Here is a 22,488-nt window from a genome sequence, read left to right on the forward strand (position 1 = left end):
GCGGAGAGCGGGTGTACAGGCGATCCCCCTTCTTATCTCTTGATTGATCGGATTAACCGATTATTTAATTTAATTATTAAGAAAATCGATTTAACAAATAATTCTTAGTAGAATGGAATATTAGTTTCGTAATCAATACGATAACTTGATCATAATGGGATTGAGTGTTTTATCTTCGTTGTTCTAAATATTATATGTTTAGTTGATTCAACTAGCAAATCTTATGTAAATCAACAAAGACAAAATAATTAAATAAACTATTAAAATGTTCATAACTATTAACATATTTATCTGTTTTAATTAAATTGTTAAGGATTGAATTAACTTACGTTACATAATTATGCCAACAAGTTAATAATAGATGCAAAGTATACAATTGTTAGGATTAATAACATACCTACTTTATTAGTTCAATCACAGATACACTTATTGTTTTAAGTAATCAGCTTTCTTTGAGTTATATAAGATCGTTATTGTTGTAATTAACTTAACGTCAACTAAGAGAAAACTGCTCTTAGTTGGTCTTCATTTTTTAGAGTGTAGGTATGTATAACTTTCTTCATTTTAGAAATCGGTTAAAATGTTGCCAATGTCATAAGTCGGGTAAAAATCTAGGTTTGATAACACAACAAGTACTTAAGTAACACATTTTTGGGCACAATAGTTATTCACTTCGAAAATAATTCGTTATCCTAATGAAATTGGCATGAGAAGTCCAATTAGAAAAAATAAATAGGTAGCTTATTTTTACACGGTGCCTAATTGCCTACCTATTTACTTTCGAATATTCTGGCCAAATATTCTTGTCGCAAAACAAACGTCATACAGAGCCGTGCGCAAATATGACTAAGCGAATAGAAACCAGGTAAACATACTTTTTTATATAAACATTTTTGATTGCTCCTTATTCTACAGACAAACGTAACGTAAGTAACCAAACACCGCTTGCACATAATCTAAAATGAAAAGACACCATTTCAATTGTCAAAAGCTCAATAAGTTCTTAGTTCAGTGGAAGCGTGGCGACCGAACGATGATGAACGGTTTTCATCGTTCACTTCCGGCGCCAGACCGGAAGTCCACAGATACCGCCCGCTTGCCCAGCGCGTAAATTAACTCACTCACGGACAGCTTCCGGTGAGGTTTGATAGCGTTTCTATATTTTTAAAATGGTTTTTGTAGAAGAAATTTCGGTTGAACTTGTATCAAAATATTCCATGAAGGAGGTAAAATGTTTAATATAGGTACCAATTTGTATTTTCCTTGTTTGCTAGGAATAATTATTGTAAATTGGGGGTAAACACATTTTCCCAAATAGATCTATTACCTAAGGTTAAGAACTGAGGGCCTACCGTGAACCACGTTCGACGTGTTGCCTCCCTGTCACACTTATGTACTAATTTACAAGTGCGACAGAGAGGCAACACGTCGAACGTGTTTCGCGGTAGGCCCTCTGACTCAATTTCACGACTAAGCTTCGTAGGTATTCATAAAACTTTACAAGCCTCAATTAGTTAATCTATATTTTATCCCTCTCTCTTACAAATAGATAAGTCAATATGACAGATTAAGACAAACGATGAATACTTAAGTAATTTAAGCGTTGTAGCGTGTTTAATTGTTTATCAATAACGCCCATAATTTAAGCCCAATTTTCTTTAAGAACGTGGGCAGCGAATCAGAAATAGGTAGGCAGAAAACAAGTTTCAGGTATTCTGGCATTAAGAGCCATAAATCTTATTATTAAATCGCCCTTAAGGTCACACAGCTAAATAGCTGCGAGGCCCTTCACGCACTATTAATTTAGACACTGTCACAAATTGAGAAGGGTTAAGCCTCGCGATTATGGAATTTAAATTTTCGCGTAAACACACGGTTTTGTCAATAACTTGATTAGAATTTAACGTGATTGGATATAATAAATGGAGTTTGAATTATTGAAGTGTACATAGTTTAATTTGAGACTACTTCTGTATAATGGGAACCACCAAAAACATAAATGTAAAAAAGGAGAGCCAAGTTCAATACAAAAATTATGCTTGGCTGTGGGGCTCGCCGCAAAAAGAATGGAGATCTAAATGAGTGCCACTGCCAAGTTCTATGCAAAATCCAAATATGTATTTATAGGAACAAAATAACATTATAAACAAGTATTAAACTCTATTTCCTTGCTTTATTGGATACCTATAACAATTGCTGTTATTTAAAAAAATGTGAGATCTTAAAGTAGGTTAGATTTGACTTGGCCAGTTTTCATTATATCAATCATTTTATATATATTGTAATTCTGATAAAACCTGGCCAAGCCAAATCTAACCTACTTTAAGATCTCACATTTTTTTAAATAACAGCAATTGTTATAGGTATCCAATAAAGCAAGGAAATAGAGTTTAATACTTGTTTATAATGTTATTTTGTTCCTATAAATACATATTTGGATTTTGCATAGAACTTGGCAGTGGCACTCATTTAGATCTCCATTCTTTTTGCGGCGAGCCCCACAGCCAAGCATAATTTTTGTATTGAACTTGGCTCTCCTTTTTTACATTTATGTTTTTGGTGGGATATCAATACTTTTTGTAAAGAAAACTAGGCAGGTATTGAGATTTAATGTTTTTTCTTGTGTTTCCGCTGTATGGTTTTTACTTCTGTTCTTTGTATAATTATGTGGTACCGCGCGCCGCCGACGACACACCGTTGGCCGGTTGTTTAGAGCGTATTAAAAGTTTTTTGTATGGGGACACCACTTATTTTTTGACTAAACTTTATTTTAATATAGCAAATATAATAATACATATATTGGGGTAGTTTCAAATATCTGCTTGTAACGGTTCCAACGCTACAATAAAAAAATATTTTTTTGTATGGGGACCCCCCCTATTTTTTAACTTTTTTTTATTTTTAGATTTTTTCCTACGCTTACACACAATAACCGAGCTGGATTCCAAATTTCATCCTTCTAGGTCATCTGGAAGTAGGTTAGGTTTAGGTACTTATATCAGTCCCAATAAAAAATGTTTTTTTTGTATGGGGACCCCCCCTATTTTTAAACTTTATTTTATTTTTAGATTTTTTCCTACGGTTACACGCAATAACCGAGCTGGATTCCAAATTTCATCCTTCTAGGTCATCTGGAAGTATGTTAGGTTTAGGTACTTATATGTCAGTCCCAATAAAAAGTGTTTTTTTTGTATGGGGACCCCCCCTATTTTTTAACTTTATTTTATTTTTAGATTTTTTCCTACGGTTACACACAATAACCAAGCTGGATTCCAAATTTCATCCTTCTAGGTCATCTGGAAGTAGGTTAGGTTTAGGTACTATAAGTCATAAGTCAGTCTTAAAATTTACGACTTTTTGACCTTCATACCTTTATAACCGTTTGAGCTAGCTTCATGAAATTTGGGCTTCTAGATATCCTTATGGATATAATTAAACACACGTAGTTTTATGTGTTTACGTCAAAGATGTTTTGAGTTATAGAAGGGTCAAAAGTGGCACCAAGTGGTTCGTGTAATATTACACTCGGCGCTGGCTAGCCAGTTCCTTTGCTTGAACTTGGCTTGACACGCTGCCGCGTGTCTAGATAAGTAGGTATGCATTTCTAACATTAGGTCAAATGGGGATATAAAAATGGCACCTATTTGAAATCTTCAATAAGTGCATAAATACGTTATAACTACAAAATGTTTAATATAAGGGGTCATCCATTAATTACGTCACACGAATTTCAAGGTTTTTTACCCCTCCCCCCTCCTTGTCACACTTGGTCACATTTGGCAAACCCCTCCCCCCTGGTGTGACGTCACATTTTTTCAACGAAATCGGCAAATTGAATTAAGTATTATTAATTTTTTGTCAAAATATTAGTAAATTTATAACCCGAAACTGATTATGAAAAAAAAATCAACTATTAAAAACGATTATCGTTCCAAAAACTTGTTTTTGAACTGAACAGTAAATAAAATTATTAAAATAAAATTTTGGTTACTGCTCTCTCCCCCTTGTCACAACATGTCACATTTTCTTGACCCCCTCCCCCCCCTAAACGTGTGATGTAATTAATGGATGACCCCTAAGTACCTATATCACCATATTATCATTCCATTTTAAATTTTTAAAAATCTATAAATAAATAAATCCATCAATCAGCGATCCGATTCATCAATTTGTAAAACAAAATACAACTTGCAATGTATGTAAGTTCTAAATCAATCTAATAATTAATGGAAAAAATACTTAGAATATTGGTAGGCTGTCCATACAAAGCTTAATTACCCTCTGCTAATATTTAACTATCACATTTCATCAAAACTATAGGAAAATAAAATAATCATAATAAAAGTCAACAAGCTTTTTAAAAAACCGAACGCCAATGGAAATACAATGCCATATGTATATTGATAACAGCACCATCTCTGACGTGCTTGACGAACTAAATGAAAAGTAGTTTACGAAACTTTTAAAACTCGCACGCCGCTGACCTCTGTCGGTGAGTAGCAAAACTAAATAGCTTTCTAAATGACTCACGCGCTGCTACCTTATACTAGATGGCATTAATATGTCAACCACATTTTCTAGAAAACAGCAATTTAATGATATTAAATAAAAAAATATTCAAGAAAGGTTTGAATACAAATATTTGAATTTTAACAATTTTCATGCATGATTTTCACGCTGATTTGATGTCTGTTCTTATAAGAATTTGCGTTCCAATTAAAATAAACTAATTCAATGAAATTTAACTCTATCCAATAAGAATAGGTATTTGCTTTCCATTGTCTTGTAACATCTGTGATCATCGTGACCTTACATTATTGTTAATTTCGTTCATTTGTTTAAATATTTCAACACGTAATTTGATAATTTGTATTAAGAAAGTACTCAATTCGTTTAGTTTGAATTATTCAATGCCCAAATGTTTTCTAGAACTTTTTTCTAATTGGGAATGAATCTTCTTGAAAACGTTATTTGTATTAGACCAAAAGTCTTGCTACCTTGTTGGAATATTTCTTTGGCGTGTTTAGGTGGTTGAAGTGGAATTTGTACTAAAACAGAATAGATATGTAATAAACACAATAAAGTACTACAGATTGTAGTTTGTCCCTAGTTAAAAAACAAATTGTAGATACAAAGTAAGTACTTACAAAATATCGTCTTACATGAATTTTAATCCTAAACACATTTTAATGAATTCAACGGCCCAAAATTTAAATTTGGAATTCCGTCGATCGATCCAAAAAGGACCGGCCGATAGGGATGGGATGTTCGTCTGTCGAGATTTTTTGCGCGATTTTTTTCGACGTTATTATTATGAGAAAAAATGCGGAGTCAGTAGAGCGGAACGTGGGGTGGGGGCATGACGAGGGTTCCCCGTTTGATTGAAGCGGGAGGTGGGCGGGGCGGTGACGTCACGGTCTCATAATAGGCCGTGCAATGGCCGCCGTATATCAGCTAGCTTGCACTTGAACCATATCTGTTGAGAGAATTGACGGGTGATAGTGGTGCTGATTTGAGATAAAGTCACGATTGATATTAGAAGTGCGAAAATGTTTCTTAAAATTAGTATTAGTACTACCTACTAATACTAGAAGACTGCCTAGTCTTCTTCTTCCTCGCGTTATCCCGGCATTTTGCCACGGCTCACGGGAGCCTGGGGTCTGCTTGACATCTAGTGAATATTAGTACCTACCTATTAATGAGTATTAGGTAGTAAAATAAAAAAATGGTAAGTAGGTATATTCAATACCATGGTCTGAACAATTTGAAGTTGCTGTAATTTGTTTTTTTTTTTAAGAACTAAAGTGTTTTTAATTTCCGGAAATTGCAATTTAATTAATTAAATAGTAGGTACTAGGTAGGTAATTATTAAAACAGTTATCTACGTCGAAATGTATGTTAACGGAAGTAAAAAAAGTCTAGGAATACCATTTTGAAGCCATTCATTTGGTGAATGCTTCTTTACTTAGTATTGGATGTGCCACACCGCACCGATCAAGATAACACAAACAATCAGACTTGACACAACTCCACGATGTTCCAATCCAAGCTGACACAAAATAAATTATTCATAACTCTTGAAATGCGACCAATAACATTAAAAACAGCGTTATAGCGCTAAAAAGCGTTAGCAAGCGTGCCGATGGGCGGAGCGTGCATTGCGTGCCACGGCGCACTTAGCGCGGGAACACCTAGCAGCATGGCACATCACATCACTAGCTACGCCTCTTGCTTGCCTGCCAGCATTTAAATATTTTTTTCTTAATTGCACGTTTGAATTCAAGGAGTTATTGCTGACGATGGAAAGCCGGTAGCTACTTAGCAACGAGTTTTTCTTGCCAGTCAGTGATTGAAAGAGGTGAATCGAAAGGAAACGGAATGTTATCCCAGCGTTCAAATGAGAATTTGTCTTGAATGTAGACTTAAGTAGTACACAAACACTAAGCGCAGGAACAGCTATGTAGGTAGCAGCTTAGCACATGACATTAGGTAAAACTAATACCTACCTTCTTCCTACCAATCATTTAACTATTTTCTCAATTCCACTTTTTAATTCAAGAATTCATAGAAAGCCGGTGGCTACTTATGACTTTTCTTGCCAGTAAGTGATTGAAACGAACACCTTAAATCTCGCATCGTTTCGTAGAGATACATTTTCTATAATGTAGGTAAGTTCTAGATATAAAATAGGTCACAATATATCACACACTTACTGGATAATTCCTGGTTTGAAATCAAGAAGTTATTGCTGACAACAAGCAGCCGGTAACTGTATGGATAGATTACCATTACCAACGATTTAGTTCTCAAAGAAACTTTACAAACAACCAAGAAATTGTTACTTCTCTTGTAATTTAAATAGGATATTTACTAGTTTTCTCTTAAAAATAAAATCTGTAAATAACTGATTAATCAGCTAACTTACTTATAAGGCCCCTTTAACTGCTTTTACTTACCAATACAACATTCTTTAGACAACAAAAGTCTAATAAAACTTAAAAGAAGTTAAAAGCAACGAATCTATTGCCTAACCTTTCAATATGGCTTCTAAAGTTTAGACCAAGAAAAGTCTGCATCGATTTTGATTGCTCACGCAGTGCAAGTGTTATTTTAAACGACAAACTTCTATGAAATTATGACGTATAAATAATACTTGCACTGCGTATGCTATCAAAATCGTTGCAAATTTTTCTTGGTCTAACTCAACCTGCAATGTCAGGAACAACTGTAAACTAATAAGGATAATTGTTTAAATAGTAATAAAGCATAAAAACTAATTACGAATATGCTTAATTAAGAACAGTGCAGGTATTTAAAACAGCGAATAAACAAAACAAACAATCTATGAGTACGATTAACGCTTTGTTTGGACAGTTGTTTCGCGCCAGAGACGTGCTATGTCAATAGTGCTTACCTATACATACTTCGAAATAAATACAATGATTGTCTTGTCTATTAGGTAATAAGAAAACTAGTTTAAGGTTTGTTTGACGGCCTCCTAGCCTAGTCGGCAGTGGACTACGAAGCAGGAGGTCCCGAGCTCATATACTTTTATAGTTACCAAGAAAAGTCTGCAGAGATTTTGACAGCACACGTAGTGCAGGTGTCATTTTAAACGTCAAACTTCTATGAAATTGCGACGTATAAATAACACTGGCACTGCGTGTGCTATCAAAATCTCTGCAGACTTTTCCTGGTCTAACTCTATCACGATTTTTTTAAAACTGTAAATGGCAATAGCACAAATTATAACGTTCGGGAAGGTCTTCTAAAATCATTTTAGCGTTATTTTTAAGTACTTTAGCTATCAAAAAAATATGGTTGTCTGTAAAAAATATGGTTGCGTGATAACGTCATAAGAAAATGTTAATTACCTACTATTATACTACGCAACGTTACCATGGAAATCTGTCCACAACGTTACCATGAAGATTTGTCCACAACGTGACATTTTTCATGCATGCTACCAGTGTTCATCGATTTATAAGATGTTATCACGTCAAAAATTTTTTTTTAATAAATTGTAAGCACTAGTACGATATATAGTAAATTTCTTAATCGACTGTTAAGTAATTCAAAACTAATGAAGGCTAAACTTGAGCACCTCCCCAAAGAGAACATCAATTTAAATGATTTAGCAACAAATGTGACTCAAAAAATTACTGGCAAGAAGGTCAAAAGGATTATAAAAATATATGATACAGATAAAGGTGGTGACATTTAACGTAGCGATGCAGCGACATTATCGTGACCTTGTTTATTCCACCCTAGTACATTATTCATACTGCCGATCTGCGCCGAAAATCGGGGTTCATTAGAAAACCTAGAATAAGATAAAATACACAGAACAAGGTCTGTGATAAAATACATTTCTGCTGCGGGTAAAAGTGATACGCGGGTTTTTATTCTATATTTGAAAAGTGACCTACGATCTTGGCCCAAGGGCGGAATTTGAAGTTAAAAAAAAAAAGACAAATTTTAGGTATTGTTCTGATTATAGGTACTTTTAGTAGATTTCGTTCGTGCGAATGACATATTATCATCGGAAAAATGCAAACGAGCTTTTTTAGTCGCAAATATATAAGCGAACGCGCCATAGGTACATACACTTTTCGTAAAATTTCCACGTCTAAAATAAAAAGGGAAGAATTTGCTACATTGGAAATATTTCAAAAAACCCGACCATTTTCCTCGAACAGCCAATTTCTGGATCCCAATTTTTATTAGGATATAAATCATGCACACATCACTGGCCGGTACAAATCGGCCGCAATCAGCTGCGATCAATAATAAATAAAAAATTACATACGAGACGCCGCGAGCGACATCTACATTAGGTTTGGGCTAGATAATAATTGGTTTGGGAATCTTACTAATATATCGATTTTAATCTTAGCTATATAGTACCTAATTGGTATCGACCAATTAGGTACTATATAGCTAAGATTAAAATCGATATATTTTTAAGTGTATATCGATACACTTAAAAATAACGGTTTAAATGACCGTGGGGCTTAGTCAATTTGTGTAAAAATGTTAATATTTATTTATTTTAAATGAAGATATTATTCTGACTTCTTGTCATATTGTTGGTTTTAAATAGGTATCGATTTAATTATTGATAATCTGGTTCTTTACTAACAAAACTTCCGTGAGACACAGACACATTAAATATCTTAAGCGTTTCTTAAAAGCGTCACTCACGTATATCCGCCTGCGCCGGTCCGTCACCGTAAACGCAAGCTCCTGATGACACTCCTCGGTACGGAGTGAAACATGTCGAGCGTTTTTCGACTTAAAATACGTGAGTGACCCGTTTCTTAAGATATTAAATAAATCTGGTTCTTTGCCTGTTTTGACAAACTTTAAGGAGTATTAATTTTTACCATTTTTTATAACGCTATTGCTTTGCGATCGCAAAACGTACCTATTCGTACCAAAGCACCTGTTTATGTCTAAGCAATAAAATACGTAACAAAAGTTAAGTGGCAGCCCTACAATAAACCGCAACAAAAAAGCCCTTATCTCACATCACAATCGATTGATTGGTTAACAAAACCCGATCGCCGCTAGGGTCATCACATCCTAATTCCGAGCGCCCGCGCATGATAAATATCCAAGCCGCCCGATAATTTCGCAAATTCTCAACAACCTATAATACACATTAATAATATAAAGTTCGCATGTCAAACCGCCAATTCGCATGTGATTATCTTTATTTTGCACTAATTTATCAATGTAGCGATTACTTTTGTTTAATACTTACTTTTTTTAGCTTTTATGGTTAAGTAGTCCTCGTGCTTATGTTTTTAATGCTACGAGTATTATGCTATCCATATTTATTATGTTTGCAATAAATGCTTTTGATTTTCATTTTGATTTGGCGTAGCTTTTAACCACGTGAGCAGTTATACGAGTAGTATTTTTCACACACGAAGAGTTGTCAGCTCAATACAATTTTGGAAGATTTGGTGTTTAAAAGGATCTAAATTGTATGGATATTACTTTACTACTTAATTTTATTAGTTACTCCTGTCACGGTATCCTTTATGTTTGAAAAATACTATAACAGACAAAGTAGGTAACAGAAAAGCAAGATTAGGTACAGTCAGCCAAGAAAGTGGTCTACCACTTTTCGACTCTATCATCTGATTGATAGAGTCGAAAAGTGGTAGACGACTTTCTTGGCTGACCGTACCTAGAGAAAAAAAAATTGACCTACAAAATCCTTATCCTTTTTTTATGTATTGTATCGTATCGGTAACCATTGCGAGTAGTCTTTTATGTTTAAGTTTTGTCGTTTTGTTAAAACATTTGACTAACAAATCTCAACATTTCGCTTAATTTAATGTCGATCATTATTATCTTTCGGCCACCCACAAGAGGTCGAAGGTGGGCTGATTCTATTATGAGCTTGAAAGCATACTCATCTGTTTTACATTTTTAATACAACCAACATATAGTTAATGTAGATATATTATATTTTTTTTAATATATGTTTTGTAATTTGAATAAGCCGTTCTATTTTGAAAGAGGGCTATCAATCGGTAAAATGGAAACAAGCAATAACGGATAGTGGCGTCAGAAAACAGTTGATATTCTATTATTCCTCACATACTTCAGCCTCTAGAGGGACATATTTTTACTTTTGACATATAACATGACTTGAAAGTTAATTAAAATATTTAATGAGATACCAGTTTAGTCGCTGGGAGCAGACAAGAACAAATGATATTAAATTAAAGTTGCCGTGGTGGGCGTCTACGGTGACGTTTAGACTAAGCGTTGAGAGGTTATGACAATTCTTGTGACGAATTGGTTGGTGTTTTATAGCAATTTACTTGATTGTGGGAAACAGAATACAATTAATTAGTTGAAAGGTGTCGTCATCAAGCAGATGCAGAAGAACTCGTAAAGGTTTTTGTTAACTATTAATTATGCTATGCAAGTCTAGAAATAAACAATCAATTGAAAATAACGAGTTAGTATGTAGGTAGGTACTTAAAGTACGTGTAAAGTGTCTACCCGACATCGGAAGTTTTTATACAAAACGCATAAATGTATGTATGTAATGGGAAGTGTTCAAAATTACTTTGACACGCTTTTATTCTTTTATTCTCTATTAATTTTGAACACCTCGCCCGCTTTAGCAACTTCTGCTGCTGACCGTACACATAAAATACTTAGTCTAGTTTTAAAACATTCTACTACCTATTCGATATCAAGAAGCTTGTATGATTAACATCGTTTTGTAATAACTAATGTTTCTAAAAGATAAATTTGTAAATGATTCAACGACTGGCCGTAAACAATTATTTTTATCTAAGCAGCTTTCATCGATCTATCGCGTGGCTGAGATCGCCAACAAACCGCTCGCTTTATTACCATACTTAAAGGGCAGACCGTTCCAAATTTGAATAAAAGAAAGAAAAATGCCGGCCGAACGCAACTCCTAGAAAGTCGTGCACTCGGTCACGGAGTATTATCACATCACCGAATATCTCCGCTGCGCATTAAACTCTTGTACATTCGCTTTAAAAACAGTTCATCAGATGGTCAGCACTAGATAGCGGTGAAAGGGACCGTTATAATAATAGCCACTATCTTTATCTCGTTCTAAAAATTTCATGACCATGTATTTGGATCAATTTATGGAGCTAGTTTTGACAGCTTAATTTTTTTTTCATGCGCGTTAGCTGATTGCTGCCAGTGTTGCGTAAAACCTTTTTGGCCGTGTATGTTATGTAGATTTTAATTATGAATTTCGATAGCGAGCTTTAATTTATTTATTACGTAGGTTGTAATGAATGCGAGAATATGAGATAACATCTGTGGAAAATATTGATGTAATTAAATGAGTGCAATTACTTTGACGCATATTTTATTATTAATAGTGAAACTGTCATATAAATGATACATTGCTGATTTCACGTATCTGTTTCCGAGCGTTATCTCAAGAAAAAAAAAAGAATAAAAAGGGTGACTAATTAAGGAATGTCTTGATGGTTTTGTTAAAGACCGTAGCTAACTTGTATAAATAAACCTTTTTGACGTAACGAAACAATAACTCATAATTAAAATAACTTAAGCGGTCACATACACACAATAACATACCGAAACATGTGGAAAACACGATTCCCAACATTAAAATATGAAGTCACAATGACTACATTATTGCGGCTAATCCGACCGACTGACATAAGCATTTATATGTAACAATTTTGTTTCGCACTAAAACTGTCCTCAATTGTTTTTATTACCTAGTCTACCAGTGCACTATAAAAATCTTCTACATAGTCTATGAATAATTATTACTTTTAAACAAAAACAAAGCCATTTCGAGAATAAAACCGGTTATTCTTAAACGTGGAATCTTATTTCCAGAAGTGTTTCTACAACTCGTATTTTTTGTTCTCCAATTACCTACACTTTTTTTTAATTCCGGAGCAATACATAATTTGCTTCCAAATTGGCACAATTAAAATATGTTAATTGTACATTCTTGTTTAATTGATTAATTTAGTCATATCGTAGCTCGGTATCTAGAGATTTATTTACTTCAATTAATACTAATTGTTGGGTTAAATGTTATTTCTGTTTATGTTGTAAATAAAATTAGTTCTGATTCGATAGCAGATGAAAAAAAATCGCAGTATAATTGAAATAAATTGTAATTTAAAAATTGTATTAATTATTTTTTAAACAGTAAGTATAATAATATAGTTGAGTGTGCTCAGAGCATAAAAAGGTCAACCACGGCGTTGCATGAACAAGAGATTTCCTTTGGCAGGATTGGTCCTTAGGTCCCAAGGATGGATTTAAGAAGTGGAGCCAGATTTTTGATGCAGGTGGGGGTTGGGGGGGTTTTTAAGCATCTGCGACTTCTGAGGTTAATAATTCTTTAAGTTTAAGTTCTAAGTCAAGTTTAGTATCATTTTCAACTAAATCAAAGATGTAGACATAGATTTCATCGAAATCGGTTCAGCTTTTAATGATTTCCCATACAATCCTACACCTTTTAATTTTATAGGTATTTTTTTTGGAATAAAAACTATTCTACGTTCTTCCCCGGGACTCAAACTATCTCTATACCACATTTTATCTAAATCGGTTCAGCGGTTATTGAATCCCCATACAAATTTCCTCCTCCCTTTTCACACCCTTAAGGGATGATTTTAGAGATTAAAAGTTTGCTACATTATTCCCTGGGACTCAAACTATCTCTGTACCAAATTTTAACTAAATTGGTTCAGCAGTTTAAGCATGAAGAGGAATTTAAAAAAAAGTATTTTTTTCATATTTTATGTGTTTTTACTTGGGAATGGTGTCAATATGATATCAGAAATGAATTCGGCACCCCCGATTTATACCAAACTTGGCCTAGTAGCTTAAATGATACAGATATCAAGATCAAGTTGAGCTCTAAAAATTTACGTCAAAAATCTCTGTGGCTCCACTTCTTGAATCCATCCTTGGGTCCTAAGGACCAATCCTGCCAAAGGAAATCTCTTGTTCATGCTACGCCGTATGTTAGACCCAGCACCATCCGCTAATACAAAAGAGGTTTACATACAGAACAAGGAGCAAATTAAGTAGGTAGGTTACCTTAGTAGAATTACTCATAAACATGACTAAACCAGTTTCTATGTGTATGTAAATTTACAAGCACGGTGAATAATAATGGGAACTTTTCTAGTTGAAGTTATGAGTGGAATATGTGTATAAATATGTCGACCTCATGCTGGGTATGACGCTCACAATAAAACGATAAACTAATGAGCCTCTTATTGGTTTTACATTGCGGCATAGAAATTAACGGAATCCTATTTTTTTTTTATAATTTCAATGGTAATTTAATTACCTCAAGAATAAGCAAAGTAGACTTAGACGAAGAAAAGTCTGCAGCGATTTTGATAGCCCACGCAGTGCAAGTGTCATTTTAAACTTCAAACTTCTATGAAATTATGACATATAAATAACACTTGTACTGACTTGTCTTGGTCTAACTCTAGACATTTAGGTACACTCAGCATCAAAAGTAGCATATCAGACTTTGCGTCAAAAATATCAAAGCATTCTCTGATAGCTTATTAAAAAGAGACATGTCTCCATGTTTAGAACTATTAAACTGTTGCAGATACTTTACTGCACTAACTACAAGTTTCTGTTTGGCCAAATGGTTGACCGGTAGAGATTGTCTCAAGGCATTAAGTCCGCCATCTGTACAATTTTATATCTTGCAATAAAATTTAAATAAATTATATTATAAACAAATATGTACCTACTTAACACTTTTAACGCGAACTGTCGAGATATATGTATTACTATTTGGAAAATTATTCGAGGGTAGCAAATAGATTTTCTTTAACACATTAATTTTGATGCTGACTGTATGTGTTCAAAAATAGGTTTAACGTTTTTTGTGACTTATAAAATATTGTTGATAAATATTTTAAATCATCATTATCAACCAGTTAAGTCATATTGTAAGAACGAATGCATTTATTTATTTTTTTGCATGGACAAATAAAAAGCTTAATTATTATAATTATTATATCAACCAGTTAAGCTTAAACAAAATAAAAGTAAATAATCTAGATGTACATATATTTTTCATTCACTGTGTTTCGATTGCCATTTCGCACGTTGTACTAAGCACTTTCAATTAAATTTCGATTTGGGTTAAGTACTTATCACACAATCGCTCGCAATAGATAGAGCGTGTCTAATCGCAACAAAATGGTATCTAACGACGTAGACAAAAAATGGGCAAAGGCGGTCTCTCTCTAGGGCGGACCCTCGACCGACCAACAACTTAATCTATCTCCGCTTTCGTCGACTACCATTTTGATTAATGACCAAGTACCTGCTTAAGGTCCGATATACAAAAATATATGCTGATTCGTGTTAAATGTCTCTATTTATCTTTTTGACGTGTGCACCTTAGTTTTTATAATTCGACCGACACAGCTGTTTTGTTTCATTTGCATTTTTATATTTCCGTTTGGTGATTTTTCATTTTGGTCCACTTTTTTTACTGTCGACGCGTTTGACAGAAAAATAGATGCGTTATTAAGAGAAAAAGTTTTGTGGGAAGGTTTTGGATTTCTGCGAAATAATGTAGAGCAAATAAACTGTGTAAAAAAGTTTTTCAGATGAATTTCAATCTCAAGATAAAAACACTTTTGGCTAATAATGTATACATACAAAGCATTAATTTCTCTAATAGTTAAGTATATTCTGATAACTTTATTAAAGTTAGCTAATACGTGACGTGACGGCCTGTTTTACCTAACGCTCTACAATGTGAATAATTCAAAGAAATCATTCGTGAATTAATTATACATTTTAGTAAAGGTATAGGTACATATTAGAGTTAATAAAGTAGAAAGCCATCACATAAACAAAGTACTTTATAATTTTGTAAACACTCACCAATTCACGTAATATCCAACTGGATTCCGAATTACAAAACCAATACACATTTCCAAAGTAAATAACGGATCACTATTAATCTTGTCACTCATCCACTAAATAGGCACAGTTTGCTCCGAAAATATCCAATATCAACTACACATCGTTAACTTTTATATATAGATAAATGCTTTAAAACTTTAAATATATCACCTCTTTTTTGACATAATTGATTTAGTTTATTGTCTTCCGGTATCTCATTAGAGAGTATAGTTTTTAAGTTTTTCAGTGTTCGCATAAATTATTCTTTCCAGTTGGAAAAGGAAAATGGGCGATATTTCAATCATACCGCCCCGCAAACTAATCTCTAGCGCATAGAATCCAATTGGCAACATAATAGACAACTTTTTTAGATGAACTGATCTCCCACATGTCACTCAACAGTCGGTAAACGCGAAATCCGAGCTAATCAAAAACAAAGTTTGCGCGCGAAAATACCGTCAAAACAAAACACTGCAAATTCGCGGGGACAACCGACTTTGTCGCCGTCAATTATTTCACGAAAATTACGGCCGATGTATAATGAACGTCTGAACCCGCATTGAGCTAGCTGTCAAATCTACGGGCCGTCATAGTCCGCTGCCATGAGTGGGCTCGCACACATGCTCACGTGCACGTGCAGCCATGGACACCAACACACTGACAGGCTCCAGCGGACCGCGAACGTACGCACACATCTAACCTCATGAATCATACACGGCCCGCGTCTGTGTAGGGGCGGGTGGGAGTGCGAACATGCAGCGTGCTTTTAACGCGGCCAGACGAAATGATGCCTAACTGCAAAAGGGAGCGTAGTGTGCATCGGTTTTACAAAATGGCTGGTTATACGCGACTACACGCGCCTATGTGGCCGATCACATGAGAGATTAGCCGAATGCGTGTGAATGCAATGTAAGCTACGGATGGGCGGGAAACGCTACGGAGATCCGTCGTTTCTGCGATGCAAATCAGACGAATGATTTCTTATTCAACATTTCATTTGTGAACATTGTAATTAGATTGATATCGTAATTAAGATATAAATATCCCTCCTTTCTACCAATTCATTGCGTAACTTTGCGACTCGACTCGACTCTACGATTACAACTCTTTTTAGTTATAGGTAAGAAAAAAAATTACGATAATTCAAATCATCAAGAGAAGGCACATTTGTATGATTGATAAGTTGATAACAACAGTAACCAATATTTTAAATAACTGTGATACGATCCATCAGTATGGAAACAAAAAAGACTCCCAAAACTTCCCTTTGATTTTCAGCTGTCGCTTACTTACACACACTGTTGCAGTGCATGCTTATTCGAACTTCGAACCGACTCGGAACGTGGGGGCCGCGCGAAATTGAAGTACGACTTTATGTTAATCGCGATTGAACCGTTAATCGCGTGGCGAGCACGTGACAAAACAAACGATCACTTCACACACACACGAACGATTCGCAATTTGAATTTGGAATTCCATTTCCGCGGATTCCGCGCTTCGCTCTGCGACGTGTGGTATTCTTACCTGAAACAAATGACAACGTCGTTAGTAATCAATAAACAGCTATCGATACTTATACATTTATTTATTAACGAGCATAACCATAAAAAGGAACTGTTTAATATTTTTTTCTTGAATCGGAATAGTTGATATGACAGTACAATGCCATTCATTATGCACTATCTGGAGTCCAGGAAAAATGTTTTCAAAAAGTCATTGCCTTTATATCTTTAACCCGTAGTATCAGCTTAGCTCATGTGGCGATACCAGGGTCAAGAGTCCAGCTGTTATCTGGGTCGGTGCAATAGAATGAGGAATCTTTTTATATTGCCAAGTTCACTTCATCCGCTGGCATTGGGCTCTCTTATCTTTCAATGTTACTAGGTCCGCATACTAGTATGTACGCAAAACCTGCTTTACTTCTTAAATATCGTATCTTAGTAATATCATTAAAGACGCATACATCTTATTTGAATTACATTGTTAGTGGAAATCTTTGCTCCAAACAAGTCATTGTTTCCTACATAGAGCAAATAAATTAGGCAAATCAATTATTATTTATTGCTTGCAATAGACTATTTATCCAGCGACAAAGAAATTAATTACTCTGAACCCAAATATGCACTTTTAATGCAGTGATTAATTGCATAGAGATAGCAAAAGTAATAAATTATTGAAAAAATATAAACAGCCATAGTGCGTTATCAGAGAAAACACATTAATTAAATTGATAAAATTGCAAAGAATTTTGTAAACACGGGGTGACGAAATCAATAAAAATTAATTGTATCTCTTTATCGTCGTAGACTCATGTTCAAATTATTGAAAAATAAACAGGTACTATACGATAACGGCGTATAAACAATTCCGTAAGTTTTATGAGGAGGTTATTTTTATCGAACGTTACGCACATCTGTCACAGAACAAACGGGTCTTTAACGAAATCAACAAAGTTCATCAGCTTTCAGTACTCCACTATTGTCACATACACACACACACACAAATAAAGCTCTCAAAACCACTTCAAATCCTTAATGAAGATGTTACCAATTTTCCACAGCAGAATGATGTATCTACCGTGAAATTTTAGAAAAATACGAGCCGACTCCAAAACGCCCTCGGAGAGTTATTACATTAATATATTTACCAACACGTCCTATTATTACGTTTTCATGTACTGGTTCGAGCATAAATTAAAAAGTAGTCAGTTTTTCTTTTGTCCCAACCCTTATTTGGTATTCATATTTGATATTTTGATATCACAAAGGACCGACGCGCTTTGAAATGAAAACACAAAACGTCCGTAACACAAGAAAAACCTGTTTCGCCACCAAAGTGGGAATGGTAAAGATACAAATTGTAAAAGAGGCAATCGCACATATTATGATGTGTTCTTATCGGTGGATAACCATTTGTATTATTGTGAACTGTATTATCGAAGACATAAGAGTTTTATTCAATTGTGACCCGAGGCACCGCTTCAATTATGGTCATATTGAATGAAATATGAGTTAAGTGAGGGACATCAAAGGGCAGAGCGGGGTTGTTTGTGAAATGTGAACTTTGAAATATGTACTGCAACACAGCACCCTTTTTAATTTGTACCCAACTATGAACCGTGGCGAATAGGGTCTCGAAAATATGCCCGGTTTTTTATCGATCGATAGAAATTCGCTCTTTCTTTCGTCTAACTACTTATGTATAATTTGTGACTATTTCGGTCGAAATTTTCGTGTTTCTTATTGCTTCCGCAACGAATTTCGTGCGACCCACAAGTCAATGATTGAAGCTATCGGGCATTCGCCGGCAGCGGCCGACTCCAATTTAGTTTTTCGGATTAGATATGGCTAACATAATAACATAATTGCTCTAATAACAGGCCGCGGCGGGCGCGCCGTGCCTTACAATTCACTTTCCAAATTGGTTTATTTTTTTACCTCTTATCTGTCTAAAACTATTATGATTTATTATCAAATTTTCGTGCAGGCAAATTACGGCCTCACTATTCGTGAATGCGCCACAGACAGTTCTCTCTTTCTGACACGTTTTGGATTCGTAGGTTAGATAAAGACGAGACTAAGTCATTGTATTTGGCTGAAAGCCGCGAGGCTTTAAATGGCTTAGGCTTGTGCATGATTTATATCGCTTTTTATAATTAACTCGTAATAATTAGTTGGATTAACATGTAACAAGGACGTGGCCATCCTATTTCTCAAAGTCACGGAACTTATTATGAACCTCCATTTTTAATTAAAGATGCCGACGAAACGGAAGCTTTTGGGAAAAAAATTACAGCAAAAAATGTGTATCTTGATTATATGAGATTCGACATTTTTGTTTGAATGCGCAAATAAATCACATTTAAAAGTTGACTCAGACAATTAAATGTCTAGGTAGATATCTACGAACAAAAAACAAATTTTATTTTTACAAGGTGTAACTAAAGTAGTGGTAATCCGTTGAAGACATTCGGTATCGACGGTATCGTGTTTTAATTAAGAAAAAGTAGAACAAAAATTCAACCAACAGTCGGCTGACCCTCCATACAAAGGCCTAATTTGCGCGAAAAATTTTTTTTTCTTCTTTTTCCTAATCAGAACATGATACTTACCGAATATGCCCTTAAACGGATCACCACTATTTTTGTTACAACTTGTATAAAATAAATAATCCGAAAAACTTTGTTCAGTATTTGGATATAACTTTAAAGTTTATCAAACCTCATTTGTATTTGTAATTGTGAATGTAGAAACTGAAATAGCGCAACCGACAAATGTTCATGACAAGCGGCTGCATTAAACATGAACTGCCGCCGAAGCATTACCATAAGTACAAAAACTCACTTTCTGTCCCGACTCCAAGGGAAACGCGTCTCAACCGACGTAACACCTAGTGTGCACGAAGCCTAACTGGAGAAAAAAAATAGGAATGTAAATAGCCTAATTTGCCAAAAAGGTTTTATGTATCATTTTAAAGTGTTAAAAATTCTTTGCGGCAAATTTTAGTGTCACTTTAATGAATGACTATAAAATAAATGATGGTCACATAAAACGTTATGAGTTTTAGTTTTATCAACGAATTTAAAGCGTTTGTAATAATGTAGAAAATATTCTCATTAAATTCAAGTTTGACCGCGTGGGAATATAACGGAATATACTTCGAAAACGTTGGCATTAAAAGCCAGCGTGGATTCTCACGAAAATTCTTTTTCGAGCATAGCAGCGGAATATTTTAGTAGGAATTCTCTTTTCAAATAATTTATAATAATAGAAAATCAAAACTTTTGCCGCAATGATAATCTTGTGAATTTTATCAAATGTGCTATTTTCATATAGTCAATTCAATTCAAAAGTCAATAGTTTTGTCACAAATATAACCTATTTTCTGCCAAAAATAGCATGGTGGCCATAAGTATTTTAATTTTTTTTTATTAACGAATTTGTTTAGAATTGTCGTTTCTGGCAAAGTTTCCCCTTGAGGCCAAGTTGGCTATAACGACGGTACATATGAAATGATATGATTTGTAGGGACTTACATGTGTACATTTCATATATACAAATATCTACAACATATGACGAAACTCTTCCTCATGTTCATATTCACGGAGTAAAGTCTGAGGTAAAAAAAATATATTTTCAACAATACAATTGAATCAGTTCACAACGGTCGTGTGCCTATCTACGTTTAACATACACATATACATGTATATACATAATGTAACATTCACTCTCAGATATCGCGAGTGGTGAAGCGGAAGAGACCTCCGACAAAGGACTGCGACAATGAGCGCCCCAGGGTTGCCAAACGCAAATATTTGCATTTTTTGTGAATAGGCCTCATAACTCATGAAACTTTTTAATTATGCGCGGTTTTTAGGGCTTAGAGAAAAAAGCTCATTAGATTTTTTAATTTAATTCTTTATACACAAAGAGTAATATGTTTTTTGAATTGCTAATCTTGGTTTTTCTGACTGTTTAGGGGCGGATAATTGTAAATAATCAACAGTCACAATGACAAAAATGCTTTAACAAAAACAACCCTTTTAATACATCTAACTTCATAATAAATTTAAATTATGACGCCGACTGACACTTTGGAGGTATTCTCCACAAGTCTCTCTACGCGCTCGTGAAAACATCAGGTGAAGGCTAGGACTTACAGGTCACGTAGCATAGCTTTAAACAGGCTTTTAAACGAAACACTACTCATAGGTCCAATTCTCGGAAAACTTAAGCGCGATTGCTTAGCAAAATCCCTGGAGGAAATAAATAAATCATGGCGGCAGGCAACCCTGCGTCGGACGCAGGCCCGGACACGTTTCAGTTCATGAGTTATAGCGCCAGCCGATGTGACTTTTCAATTTGAAATCATCAACCTGGAATTAATTTCATTTTTGAACCCCATTATTTCTGCTATCTACTCGCTGATCGCAATATGCGAGATCCACATTATTGCCGTGCCGACAAAAATATTTTGCGGTGCCATTCGGTTATTGGTAATTTAATTCTGTTTCGGGGCTTTAATTTATCTGAATTTTCAGCGCCCGGCTGATATTGTGTGCTGATAGAAACGGACGGTTAAGTTATTAAATTCTACAATTAATATCGCTTAATGTGCCAAAAAAATACAATTTTCAATTCTATCCGATCATGTTTTATAAAAATATGTAGCACAATAATTTATAAGTAGTACAATAATTTTCGTCGATTCCATCTAACTGACAACAGGGAATTAAAGTAAGATGGTCGTATAAACATCTGTAACCAACATGATTTTAATTTAAAAAGAATGTCCCCCTAACACGCTGGGAACGCTACTAAAATTCATCTATCAACCAACGTAAAAAATACGTCTTCCGCGCCCGTGTAACCTACGTCTGTAACGCACAAATCTGTCAGCCGAACCCACCGTTAGCTCGTGTTCCGGAATACTGCGTAGGACAATCTATTCATAAACGTATCACGAAAATCGGCCAGAATTAGACACAAAAATTCCATACAGAACACCAACCACCTAGACTTTTGTTGCTATTATCGATGGCGTCCATTCTTCGGCTGTTGACCCGAAATTCTTCTAAAATTTATCGATTTCTAATTTTAAAATTGTCTCAGAGAACGTTAAAGAAAATTTGCGACGCTAGCGAAAACTAATTTTGTTTTTAATTTCACGTCGCAAATAGCCGACAGTGACTCACCGAAACGGCCAATCGGAAAGGATATAAAATAAATGAGAACCTATATCAGATCGGATCGCAGCGGAACATTCTAAGAAAGCGCGCCCAAATCCCTAAAGAGGAACCTTATAACAAAGCTAATATTAGACAATCATTTCCTGTCAAAAGGGAGGCGGCCCCGGGTCGGGAGGGGGTCGGATGGAAATACCTCCTCGTCTCTCCAGATTTCGCAGTCTCCGTGTTCGGGTGTGAGTCTGAATTTTTATTTTTTGCTGTCAGTGTGATGAATGGATTTCTAATATCCTCCTGCAGCTGTCTGGTTTCGAAGGTCTCGTGATGAAAAATGCTCTTCTAAATAC

The 22,488-nt window shown here is 34.9% G+C and overlaps 1 protein-coding gene across 6 annotated transcripts in view; it reads right to left on the reverse strand.

Moving 5' to 3' along the window:
- LOC134674822 (homeotic protein antennapedia-like) overlaps window positions 1-22,488 on the reverse strand; it is a 238,640-nt gene that overhangs the window by 34,007 nt on the left and 182,145 nt on the right. The window contains exon 1 of one of the 6 annotated variants that reach the window (XM_063532974.1): window positions 15,436-16,350. The exons of the other annotated variants lie outside the window; for them this stretch is intronic. The gene's annotated coding sequence lies outside the window, so the exon portion shown is untranslated. Of the gene's footprint in view, window positions 1-15,435; window positions 16,351-22,488 lie in introns of those variants that run through there. 6 annotated transcript variants of the gene reach the window in all.

This window comes from Cydia fagiglandana, chromosome 2 (assembly GCF_963556715.1).
Source record: "Cydia fagiglandana chromosome 2, ilCydFagi1.1, whole genome shotgun sequence".
NCBI classification, from domain to species: Eukaryota; Metazoa; Arthropoda; class Insecta; order Lepidoptera; family Tortricidae; genus Cydia; species Cydia fagiglandana.